The sequence below is a fragment of the Dromiciops gliroides genome, chromosome 2, assembly GCF_019393635.1.
Source record: "Dromiciops gliroides isolate mDroGli1 chromosome 2, mDroGli1.pri, whole genome shotgun sequence".
Taxonomy (NCBI): Eukaryota; Metazoa; Chordata; class Mammalia; order Microbiotheria; family Microbiotheriidae; genus Dromiciops; species Dromiciops gliroides.
Window position 1 is genome coordinate 235351186 of NC_057862.1, and position 12922 is coordinate 235364107.

The window sequence follows — 12922 nt, forward strand, 5'->3', positions numbered from 1 at the left end:
CTTAGCAGAGAAGCCTCTTGGCACTTCACCCCTCCCTCCAAGGACACAGACCATCAGTGCCCCCTGCTGACAACATGACATATGAACCTAAAAAGAGAGGGAAGAGAACACCAGCATGCATGGAAGCAACCACACACAGATTCTTGAAGCCAAGATGCACTTTTAGAGTTCTTATAGTTCAGCCTCTTCATTTAAAGACTGCAGGATTTGGAAGTAGAGAGGTTCTCTCATACATCACTTAGTCCTACACACTGATTTTACAGGGGAAGAATTTGAAGCCCAGGAAGGGCAGTGACTTGCCCAAGGTCATACAAATTATTAGTCACTAAAATATTAACCTATTTCCTCTGGGTCAAAATTCATCGGGAATTTGAGGACCAAAAAAATAAGAACATAAGAAAATTGATTTGGGGGTTATTTCCTCAATATTTTGCATAAACATAAAAAGAATATCTTGCCAAGCTTTCTTTAAACCAGTTTCACCTTCCGCTGCTTCTCTGTTTTATGAGATGATACTGCCCATAATCATCCATCATTTGTTTTTCATAAGACTTTACAAATGATTGGCAGCCATCTCGTTCTATTTGGCAAGGAAGTAGATATTTGTTCACTAAGGTTTTCTGAACTCTTTTAATCTCTTTGTTGTAGCAATTAATTTATATTTGCTAAGCTTCACAATGAAATCATTACAGCAGGTATTCATTCATGTTGAATGTTGAATAAATGTTGTACATTTCACTTTTTTTTGTTCAACTACAATCAGGGTTAAATTGTTTTGGATGTATGGAATATATTTTTCTTGTTATTATTCTTTCTTTTTAAAAAAAATTCTAATTCTGACTTTGCAAAGACAGCTGACTCAGGGGTAGTAAGTAGTCTGTGGATCATATTTTGCTGATTGCATCCGACCCAGGACAGCCCTTTGCGGTGTAAACTACAGAACCTCATAGAGAAACCTTCAATTCCTTAATAGGGTGTGGCTGGTCAATTCACAGCAAACTAAATGGCTAACAAACTTCTGCCCTTCTCTTTGCTAAACCCTCCCCAGTACAAGAGATCCCAATCCATGCTGTCTCCTCCTCCCCTTCTATCATCCTCACTCACTCACTTATCTTCAATCTATCCCTGTCCACTAGCTACTTCTATATTACTTACAAGCATGCCTCCCCACCCTCAAAAATATCTTATTTGGTCCTTCCCACCCCACCCCCCATCTATTGTCCTTCTGCCTACAGATGCTAAATTCCTTGAAAAGGCTTCCCACAATAGGTATCCCTACTTCCTCTCCTTTTTTCTCTACAGTCTGGTTTCTGACTTCATTCAACCAAAACTGCTCTCTCCAAAAGTACCGATGATCCCTTAATTGCAGAATCTAATGGTCTTTTCTCAGTCCTCATCCTTCTTAACCTCTTTGAAGCTTTGGGCACTGTTGATCATCTACTTGACACTCTTCTGTCTAGGTTTTTGGGACTCTATTCTTGCCTAGTTCACCTCCCACCTATCAGCTCATGACTTCGAAGTGTTCTTCATCCAGATCACACTCTCTAACTGTGGGTGTCCCACAGAGCTCTATCTTGGGCTGTCCCTCTATACTGTTTCACTTGGTGAGCTCATCAGTTCCTAAAGATTTAATCATCACCTCTATGCTCATGATTCTCAAGTTTTCTAGCCCTAACCTCTCTGCTGATCTGCAGTTTCACATCTCCAACTGCTCAGGAGACATCTTCAATTGGATATCGCACAAAACACCCTAAACTCAACATTTCCAGAACTGAACTCAGTATTTTCACCCTAAAACCTCCCCTCTTCCTAACTTACCTATTACTGTTGAGAGTACCACTGTCGTCACTGTCACACAGGCTCACAACCTAGGTATCGTCTTTAACTCACTCTTGAACTGCACCCTCCCTATTTATAATTTGTTGCCCAAATCTGTCCATTTTCTCTTCACAGCATCTCTTTTTTTTGTTTGTTTGTTTTTGCAGGGCAATGGGGTTTAAGTGACTTGCCCAGGGTCACACAGCTAGTAAGTATCTGAGGCTGGGTTTGAACTCAGGTCCTCCTGAATCCAAGGCTAGTGCCTTATCCATTGCGCCACCTAGCTGCCCCCCACAGCATCTCTTGCACGTGCTCCCTTCTCTCCTCAGACACTGCCACCACGCTGACACAGGCCCTTATCACCTCACACCTGGACTAGTAAAACAGCCTGCTGGCAGGTCTGCCTGCCTCAACTCTCTACTCCAGTCCACCCTCCATCCCCCCACCAGAGTGATTTCCTTAAAGCACAGGTCTGATCATGTCACCTCCCTCCCTCCTATTCAATAAACTTCAGTGGTTCCCTACTGTCCCCAGCATCAAATATAAAATCCTGTTTGTCATTCAAAGCCTTTCATAACCAACCTAGCCCCCTCTCCACCTTTCCCATCTTCTTATGTCTTACTTATGACCCCGTGCTCCTGTCTATTCTGCAAACAAGACACAAGAGTCGGGCACTCTCACCGGCTGTCCCCCATGCCTGGAAGGCTCTCCCTCCTCCAGTCTATCTCCTGGTTTTCTGCAAGACTCTGCTCAAGTTTCAACTTCTCTAGGAAGCCTTTCCTGATCCCCCTTCATTCTGGGGACTTCCCTCTGGATTATTTCCAATTTGTCCTATTTGTACCTCGTTTACATGCTGTCTCCCCCATTCAACTGAGCTCCTGGAGAGCAGGGACTGTCCTTTGCCTTCCTTTTTATTCCCAGCTCTTAGTCCAGTTCCTGGCCCATGGAAAGCACTTGACAAACATTCACTGACTGAAAAATGTCAACATTTATTTGGAGAGACACCATGTAGAGCTTGTCTGGGAGAGAGAGACAGAGAGACAGACAGACAGACAGAGAGACAGACAGGCAGGCAAGAGTGCAAGAACTATGGTAATAGTATAGATGGACAAAAAGCTGGGCCCCGAGTGAAAAGAAGGAAGACAGTGGGCTAGATGATGTTTGAGAAATTACTAAACTCTTTTTCTGACCCCAAACTTCCCACGGAAGCATGGGTATCTCTTTAATACTAACATTTTACCAGGATTACCACAAGGTACTTGGCAAGGCAGAACACCAATGCCTCTGAAGAATCCAAGATAAGTATCACACAAAGGGCAATGACCAGGCACATGGTATGTCTGAATAGGCTGCAAAATATAACCAAAGGGGACTTCAAAGAAGAGGAGTAAAAGAAGTGTGTGACAGGAAGAGGAGGTGAGTGGGTAAAAGCAGGGAACGACAGATGTACAGACTGTACTAGTAACCTTGTGATGTTGAAAGAAAGGAAGGGAGACTTGGATGGACACCCTTGTGACAGACTTTGGGAGGTCAGGGACAAGAATCACCTAAGATAGGCTAGTGTTATAAACTGTATCAGTAGAGGGAAACAGATAAGATCACAGATCCATTTAAACATAAAAAACAGAAATGGTGAGACAGAGTTTTCCTACTTTCTAAGGTCATTTAACCCAAATGAAGAAAAATTTCAAATGCTGGATTTAAACCTGGCTATTCAGGTTCTGTTATCAGGCTAAAAATACAAACTTTAAAATAAAATACTTATTCCAAAAACTAAGACTGAATTTACAACCTTTCCCAGAATATTAAAATAGGCCCATAAGAAACTATAGGTTTCTTGCATCCTTTTTTTTTTTTTGTAGTCAAAGGACAGAAACAATGTGAGGCTTCAGCATACCTATTTTTTCTTTTAAAAAAGGGAAACCTCTGATATATATACACTTCTGGCTATTTCTCTCATCTTCCCAATTTTGTCTTTTTCGGGAAAGGTGGGGTCTTTCTGTGCTTGTCCTTGACCCTTCCAGAAGACGAAGTTCAGGTTTTATTTAGATAACAGGAAAAAGCATTTTGGTGGGGGAAAAAAAATCTGTTTTCAGCTTTTGATCCAAAGGAGCTATAGACTGGGAATGAAAGCCATCACATACACTATGAAGGAAAAAATCAACAGGTAAATGTAAAGGATCACAAGAAGTTATATAGGCTAAGAAGCATCACAAGAGATGCAGAAAGAAAGCTTTCCTATAATAGGAGTTCTTAACCTGGAATCCATGCAGTCCGTACACAGATTTCAAAAAAACTTGGATAGGGAAAAAACTTACATCTTTATTTTCACTAACCTTTTGTTTCCTTTTGGGATCCTATATATTTTAGGGGCAGTTAAGCAGTGCAGTAGAAAGAGTGCCGGGCCTGGGATAAGGAAGACCCGAGTTCAAATACAACCTCAGACATTTGCTAGTTGTGTGACTCTGGGTAGTTAAGTTAAAGTTAAATCACTTAACCTCTGTTATAGTTTCCTCAATAGTATCTACATACCAGAGTTCTTGTGAAGATCAAATGAGATAATATTTATAAAGTGCCAGACCACTGCCTGGTACATAATAGGCATTTAATAAATGCTTGTTCCCTTCCCCTTATTTTAGACATTTAAAAACATTATTCTGAGAAGGGAATCATCATGCACACAAAAAAGGTTAAGAACTTTTGTTCTAGGGGGGCAGCTAGGTGGTGCAATAGATAAAGCACCAGCCCTGGATTCAAGAGGACCCGACTTCAAATTCGACCTCAGGCACTTGACACTTACTGGCTGTGTGACCCTGGGCAAGTCATGTAACCCTCATTGCCTTGCCCCCCCCCAAAAAAAAAGAGAGAGAGAGAGAGAGAGAGAAGAAGAAGAAGAAGAAGAAGAAGAAGAAGAAGAAGAAGAAGAAGAAGAAGAAGAAGAAGAAGAAGAAGAACTTCTGCTCTATAGTATCTTCAGTATCTCTGAAAAACAATATATAACTTTACTATCTGGGACCCAACCAAGTCCAATTTGTGGCAGAAATTAATGGTGTTGGCAGAGTGATATATCCTACATACAGATGAAAGAACAAGTTTGCATATAGATCAGGGATTCTAAAACTATAAAACTGCACATTCTTAGTAGCTGACAATATCTGAGCAGAAGGAAAATCTTAATATGGTGAATAAACAAATGCAGTAGAGGTAATATTCCAACAGATGATGAAACTCAGAATTAAAGCTTTATACACAATCTCAGATATCACCCAGTTTAATCTCTTACTCAAAGCAAGGAGTTATCTGCAATAAGGAAAAGATTATAGTTACTCTCAAGAAGGAAGCACAATGGCATCAAATTAGTCAACTCTCTTAATATTATTAATAAAATCATAAAAAATTATTTTCCTAATATGTCCTGTCTAGAACATATAGTACAAGGGAAAAGCATTGTATAGTTAGTCTCTACAAAATACTGATGGCATATGTTCCTGCACACAGAACAAAAAAAAATAGCTTCTTCTTTATTAAGCCATAAGTCTAGATACATCAGGGGTTATTAACCTGGGATCTGTGTACTTAGTAATTTTTTTTAAAATATGCTTATAACTTTATTTCAATGCAATTAGTTTTCTTTGTAATTATCTCTATATTTTACATTTAGATGGGGTCCATGGTTTTTACCCACTTGCCCAAGGTGTCCATGACTTAAAAATAGTGAAGAACTCTTGGTCTTCACTTAAGAGGTGTAGCCCAGCTTCTCCATTCAACATCACGATTTTTTTCTCCCTTTCTCTTAATTTTCAAGTATTGAGAGGCCAAAACTAAGGAGAACAAACAATCTCTACTGCCCCCAGTGCTCAAAACCCAAAAATATAATAAAAAACTTAGAATATTATAAATACTACTAGTGCCACCTAGAGGTAAGAGGAAGATTAGTGTCTTTCTGGGATTTAATCTGAGCCGATAAAGATGTAATAGTGGCAGGAACCTTAAAGATTATCTAGACTATTACTAGCTGTGTGACCCTGAGCAAGTCACTTAACCCTCATTCCCCACCCCCCTAAAAAAAAAAAAAAGATTATCTAGACTAATCACCTCATTTTACAGATTAGAAAAATAAGGACCATAAAAAGTAAAGTCACCTGGGCATAGATAGCAAGACTTGAGGTTATAACTCTCATAACATCTATCAAGGGCCTTATTTATTCCTTCCTTCCTTCCTTCCTTCATTTATTTATTTATTCATTTCCTTGTTTGTTTGTTTGTTTGCAGGGCAATGAGGATTAAGTGACTTGCCCAAGGTTACACAGCCAGTAAGTGTCAAGTGTCTGAGGCCAAATTTGAACTCAGGTCCTCCTGAATCCAGGGCCTGTGCTTTATCTACTGCACCACCTAGCTGCCCCAACACATTTATTTCTTAAGTGATGAATTAATTAATTAAATTCTTTCAAATTAATAAAAAGTACTAATAATACATATATAGGGCTGCCAGTAAATAGTTCTATATTTACAAGTAGCTATAATTAAACTCATAGCTCTTATTTATTCATATGCTTAGTCTAGTTAATTTATTTTCTGAAATATAGAAATTTATAAATGGGCAATGATTTTGTCAGTCATGGCTGCTCATGGATCATAGACAATCTATTATAACAAATAACATTTCTATATGGCTTAAAGGTTTACAAACATTTTATACCCATTACTTCATTTGATCTTCACAGTAATAAACCTGAAATGGATACAATGAGTCTTATCGCCATTTTCAAGCATGAGAAATTTTGGGATCAAAGTGGTCACAGAGCCAGTAAGTATTAGAAGCAAGATTTAGAGAATAATACAATCACTAAGTATTTGAACCCAAGTATTCTTGACCCACTAAGCCATACTACTTTCTTTTTTTTCTTTTTCTTCTTCTTTTTCTTGGGGGGGGAGGGAGGGAATGAGGGTTAAGTGACTTTCCCAAGGACACACAGTTAGTTAAGTGTCAAGTGTCTGAGACCGCATTTGAACTAAGGTCCTCTTGAATCCAGGGCCAGTGCTTTATCCACTGTGCCACTTAGCTGCCCCTTTTCTTTTTTTTTTTCCTTTAGCCACACTACTTTCTAATTCAAACCCAGATCTCTTCCAACTCCAAGTTTTGATTCTCTTCCTAATACACTATATATAGTCCCATTTGGGGGATTTGCGCACTAATGGTTAAAAAAGGAAGATAAGGGCAAGCCAGCTGACAAAAAAAGGTTAAGGTTAGAGGAGAAAAGAACAAAGAAGAATCACATATTCATTCATTTCAAATAACTTAAACAATTTCCAGAAATGAACACTATCTTTATAATTTCGTGGGTCACCAAATTAACAAAAATGAAAACATAAACTAATTTACAGATTTAGTGCTATGCCACTCAAACAGAGACGTTAAATTATAAGCTAGACAAAATGAAATTCTCATTTGAAGAAACAAAAGGTAGGATCCCAAGGAAAATGAGGAGGAAAAGTAGGAAAGGCAGCACTTTCAGGCATCAAAACAGCATTAGGTACATGTTAAAAAAAAAATAGAAAAATAGATCAGTGAAATAGACTAAATAAGTATCAATCAAAAACAAACTCAATAATCCAGCTTCAGAAAGCCAAACACAAACTACTTGGAGAATAACTCTCTATTTAACAAGAACTGCTGAGAAAATGACAAAAAACATTTGGCAAAAAATCCATTTAAATTAATATCTTACACCATATACAATACTCTCATGAGGACAAAGCCAAGTCATTAGAGTGGTAGGAAGAAATGCACTGAGATCCTCTACACTATAAACTCCTTCTAACAGACTCAGAAAATGGACCAAACAGAATCCTGGTAAGGAAGTACAGAAAAGGTCACAGTGAGCCCTTTCTCCGTCCAAGCGTGGCACAGTGAGACAGACAGAGAGGTCTGCCAACACTGAGGACGTGGTTGGGCAAGAAGCATACCAGCACCCAGGGAGAGGCTGTGTAGCAGGGCAAAAGGATATCTCAGAGACTGAGACAAGGTCAACCTGCCAGCTTTGTCAGCCACTACATAGCCCCAGGCTGCAGATCCAGGACAGACTGAGAAGAGGAACTATACAGAACTATACCTCACACCTTTCAGAGTGGCAAATATAATAAAAATGGAAAATATTGGTTGTTGGAGGGGATGTGGAAAAGCTGGGGCACTAATCCACTGTGGGTGGAGTTGTGAAAAGGTCCAGCCGTTCTGGAGAACAATTTGGAACTATGCTCAAAGGGATACAGAATTGTGCATACCCTTTGATCCAGCAATACCACTGCTGGGTTTATATCCCAAAGACATCCCCCCAAAGAGAAAAAGACCTATTTGTACAAAAATATTTCTAGCAGCTCTTTTTTGTGGTGGCTAAGCACTGGAAAACAAAGGAATGCCCATCAATTGGGGTATAGCTAAACAAGCTGTGGTATATGATGGCAATGGAATATTACTGAAGTATAAGAAATGACAAGCAGAATAATTTCAGAAAGGCCTGGAAAGACTTGTATGAACTGATGTATGGTAAAGTGAGCAGAACTAAGATAACATTGTGCACAGAGATAGCAATGCTGTTTAATGAGGAACTGTGAATGACAACTATTCTCAACAATACAATGATCCAAGACAATCCCAAAGGACTACTGATGAAACACATTATCTACATCCAAAGAAAGAACTGATATTGATTGAACACAGACTGAAGCATGCTATTACTCACTTTCTTTCATTTTTTTTCTTTTATTCAAGTTTTCTTGTACAAAATGACTAATATGGTCATGTTTTACATAATCGCACATGTATAACCCATATTTTATTGCTTAATGCTTCAGGGAGGGGGAGGGGAGAGGAGGGAGGGAAGGAGGGATAAAAATTGGAACTCAAAGCTATAAATAAAAATGTTTATTATTTTAAAACAAAAAAATAGGGAATGAGGGGAAAAATAGCAATGATGGTGGGAGGAAGGCTCAAGAAAAGAATGGCTCCTAAACATCTACAAGCATTGCCTCAGGGAAAACACATCTGTGTCACAAACTCAATTAAAATTAAACTCAATTCCTAGACAGAGCAAGAGTTGGAAAAAAATGAAAAAGAAATGAGAGCTATAGAAGAAAGAATTGCAAAGGGAATTAACTAACAGCTTGGCATGAGAGGTACAAAAATTTGCCCAAGCAACACATCCCCTGAAAATTCAGAAGGATTTTCAAATACAAGTCAAGGATTTCATGAGACAAAAAGACATATTAAAACAAAGCCAAAAGACTGACAAATAGAGGGAAATGGAAGGTATCTCATAGCAAAAACAACTCACCTGGAAAACAAATCAAGGAGAAAACATTTAAGAATCATTAGACTATTGGAACGCCATGACCAAAAAAAGAGCCTAGACATCAAGTTTCAAGAAATCTTAAAAGAAAACTGACAGATCTTTTAGAACCGGAGGACAAAATGGAAAATGAGAGACTACATCAATCATCTCCTGAAAGAAACCCCAAAATGAACATTTCCATCATCAATGCCAAAATCCAGAGCTTCCAGGTGAAAGAAAAAAAATATTGCAATAGGCCAGAAAGAATTCATTCAAATAGTGAGGAGCCACAGTCAAAATCACACATGATTTAACAGCCACCACTAATATAGGAGTGGAAAACTTAGAATATTATATTCCAGAAGGAAAAGAATATGTACTTACAACCAACAATAACTTACCCAGCAAAACTAAATGTAATGCTACAGGAGGGAAAATGAATTTTTAAAGGACTTCCAAGCATTCTTGATAAAAAGATCAGAGCTATATAGAAACTTTGAAGTACAAGCACAGGAGTGAAGTGAAAAATAAAAAGGTAAACATGAATGGACAATGGTAAGGGTAAACTGCTTACACTGAAATATGGGGAAATGATAAATGTGTCCCTTCGGATCCCTATCATTACGATTCATAAAGGAAGTCCAATGAGACAAAGCCTGGGAGTGATTATGTTAAATCTTGATGATCTAAAGAAAAGAATGGAAAGAAAGGGGAAGAAGGATGCACTGGGGAGAAGTAGGGAGGGAAAGGAAGGTTAGGGAAAATTATCTCACATAATCAAAGTGCACAAGTAGACATCTATACAAATAAGGAGGAGAGGGGAGGCTGACACTAGAACCTCGCTGTCATCTAAACTAGTCAAAAGAAGGAAGAATACATGTGTGCCAGCACATGCACACACATTTGATTCAGAAATCCATTTCACTCAACAGTGAAATAGGAGGGAAAAAGGAGGAGAGGGGAGGGGGAATTCATTTCATCCTAAACAAAACAAATTCTAGGGCTATACAAAAATATTTTTGGCTCTCTCTTTAGGTAGCAGAGAATGGGAATCTGAGGGGGTACCCATAAATTGGAGAATAGATAAATAAGTTATGGTATATGAATGTGATGGAATACTACTGCATTGTACCTTTATGAGTGTAATAGCCAACTAGTATTCCAGAGGACTCATGCTGAAACATGTTGCCCATTTCCTGACAGAGAGGTGAAATTTGGTGCAGAATGGAATATACTTTTTCAAACATGGCCAATGAAAAATTTTGTTTTGTTTGACTGTACATTTTTGTAACAAGGCTTTCCCCCCCTTTCTTTTCCCAAGTGGGGTAGGAGAGCAGGGAGTGAGAGGTAGAGACGGCTGAATTTTGTTTGAAAATAAAATAAAATTTAATTTTAAAAATATCCTCTATTTATAGTACCTCTTTTTGTGGTGGCTAAGAATTGGAAACCAAAGGAATGCCCATCAATTGGGGAATGGCTAAATAAACTGTGGTATATGATGATGATGGAATATTATTGTGCTATAAGAAATAACAAGCAGGATGATTTCAGAAAGGCCTGGAAAGACTTATATGAACTGATATATAGTGAAGTGAGCAGAACCAAGAGAACATTATACACAGAGACAGCAATATTGTTTGATGAAGAACTATAAATGACTTGACTATTATCAACAATACAATGATCCAAGACAATCCCAAAGGACTATTGATGAAACATACTATTGGGGCAGCTAGGTGGCGCAGTGGATAGAGCACCGGCCCTGGACTCAGGAGTACCTGAGTTCAAATCCGGCCTCAGACACTTAACACTTACTAGCTGTGTGACCCTGGGCAAGTCACTTAACCCCAATTGCCTCACTAAAAAAAAAAAAAAGAAAAGAAACATACTATCCACCTCCAAAGAAAGAACTGATTGATGGAACAGACTGAAGCATGCTATTTTTCACTTTCATTTTTTTTCTTTTAATCAAGTGTTCTTGTACAAAATGACAAATATGATAATGTTTTACATAATCATATATGTATAACCCATATCTGATTGACGCTTCAGGGATGGGGGAGGGGAGGGAAGGAAAGAAGGATAAAAATTGGAACTCAAAACTATAAATAAAAATGTTTATTATTTTTAAAAATCCTCTAAAAAGGTACTTAATAATATAAAAGGTCACATTATTTCTAAATTATATATATATATATATTAGTAAATATATAGAATGATATTTGCAACTATAGCTAGGGGAAGAATTCTTAACCAAAGTTTAGAGTTCTCAAAACATGAAACAGATCATTTCAATTATGTGAAACTGAAAAGCTCTTGTGTTTAAAAAAAAATGAAGCTAGGATAAAAATGAAAACTAGCATTAAATTATCAGATATCTTTGATAATGACCTTCAGCCCAAGATATATAAGGAATTAATGGAAACATATTAGACCAAGAACCATTCCCAAAGGATGAAAGGTCAAAGAATATGAACAAGCAGCTAAATGGTACAGTGAGTAGAACAATGGATTTTGAGTTAAAAAGACCTAAATTTGAATCTTTCAGCCTCAGTTTAATCATATGTAAAAGAGGAGGCTAAAGTCAATAGCTTCTAAGGTCCCTTTCAATTCTAAATCTATGATCCTATGATTTTCCCAATGCTGTTAGGCAATAAATACACCAAATCCCATTTTGAAAAGATAAAGTGCAAAGTATTAGCCACCATATAAAAGACTGTTCCAAATCAGTATTAAGAAATAGAGATATGCACATTAAAACAATTCTGAGGTTTTATCTCACACAGAGAAAATAGACAATTGTGACAAAACATGGGAATAGTCAATGTTGGAGAGGGTGTGGAAAGACAAGATCATCAACGCATAGCTGGTGAAACTGTAAAATAGTTCAACCATTCTGTATAGGAACTGAGAATCGTGTTTTGAAAAATGCCTAAAAGTAAAAGAACAAAGGTACAAATGAGCAAGTTGAAATCACAACAAAAACAGAAGAAACAAAAAGAATACACAGAACCTATTACACAGAGCCAAATGCTAACAAAACTGAGGACACAAAAGAAATAAAGGAATACCTCCAAAAATGTAAAATATCCAAACTGACAGAAGACCAAATACAGATTTTAAATAATCCAATCTCAGAAAAGGAAATAGAAGTAGCTGTAAAGGAACTACCAAAGACTCACAAGAGAGTTCTATCAAACTTTTATAGGACAACTGGTACCCATACTATACAAATTCTTCTTAAAAATTGTGAAAGAAAGCATGCTACCAGAATCCTTTATACTAATACATAAATTAGGTAAGGATAACACAGAGAAGGAGAACTACAAATCAATATCATTAATGAATATTGATTCAAAAATTTTAAATAAAATCCTGTCAAACAGACTGCAGTGATTTATCCAAGAAATCAACCATTGTGACCAAGTTGGATTTATAAAAGGGATGCAAGGATGGTTCAATGTTAGGAAAACTATCAACATAATTAATCACATTAAAAACAAAAACATACAAACCCACACGATTATCTCAATAGATGAGAAAGTATAACACTCATTTATGCTTTTTAAAAAACCCTACAAAATACAGGTATAGAAGGACCTTTGTTAATCTCATAAAAAGTATCTCTCAAAAACAAAAAGCAAACATCATCTTCAATATTCACTAGAACTTTTTCCAATAAATATGTGAATAAAGCAAGCATGCTCATTCTTCCTACTATTATTATTATTATTATTTTTTGGTGAGGTAATTGGGGTTAAGTGACTTGCCCAGGG

General features: G+C 37.4%; 1 protein-coding gene across 9 annotated transcripts in view; it reads right to left on the reverse strand.

The window, feature by feature from the left end:
- Window positions 1-12922, reverse strand: part of TTLL5 (tubulin tyrosine ligase like 5) — a 342013-nt gene that overhangs the window by 278136 nt on the left and 50955 nt on the right. The window lies entirely within an intron of this gene.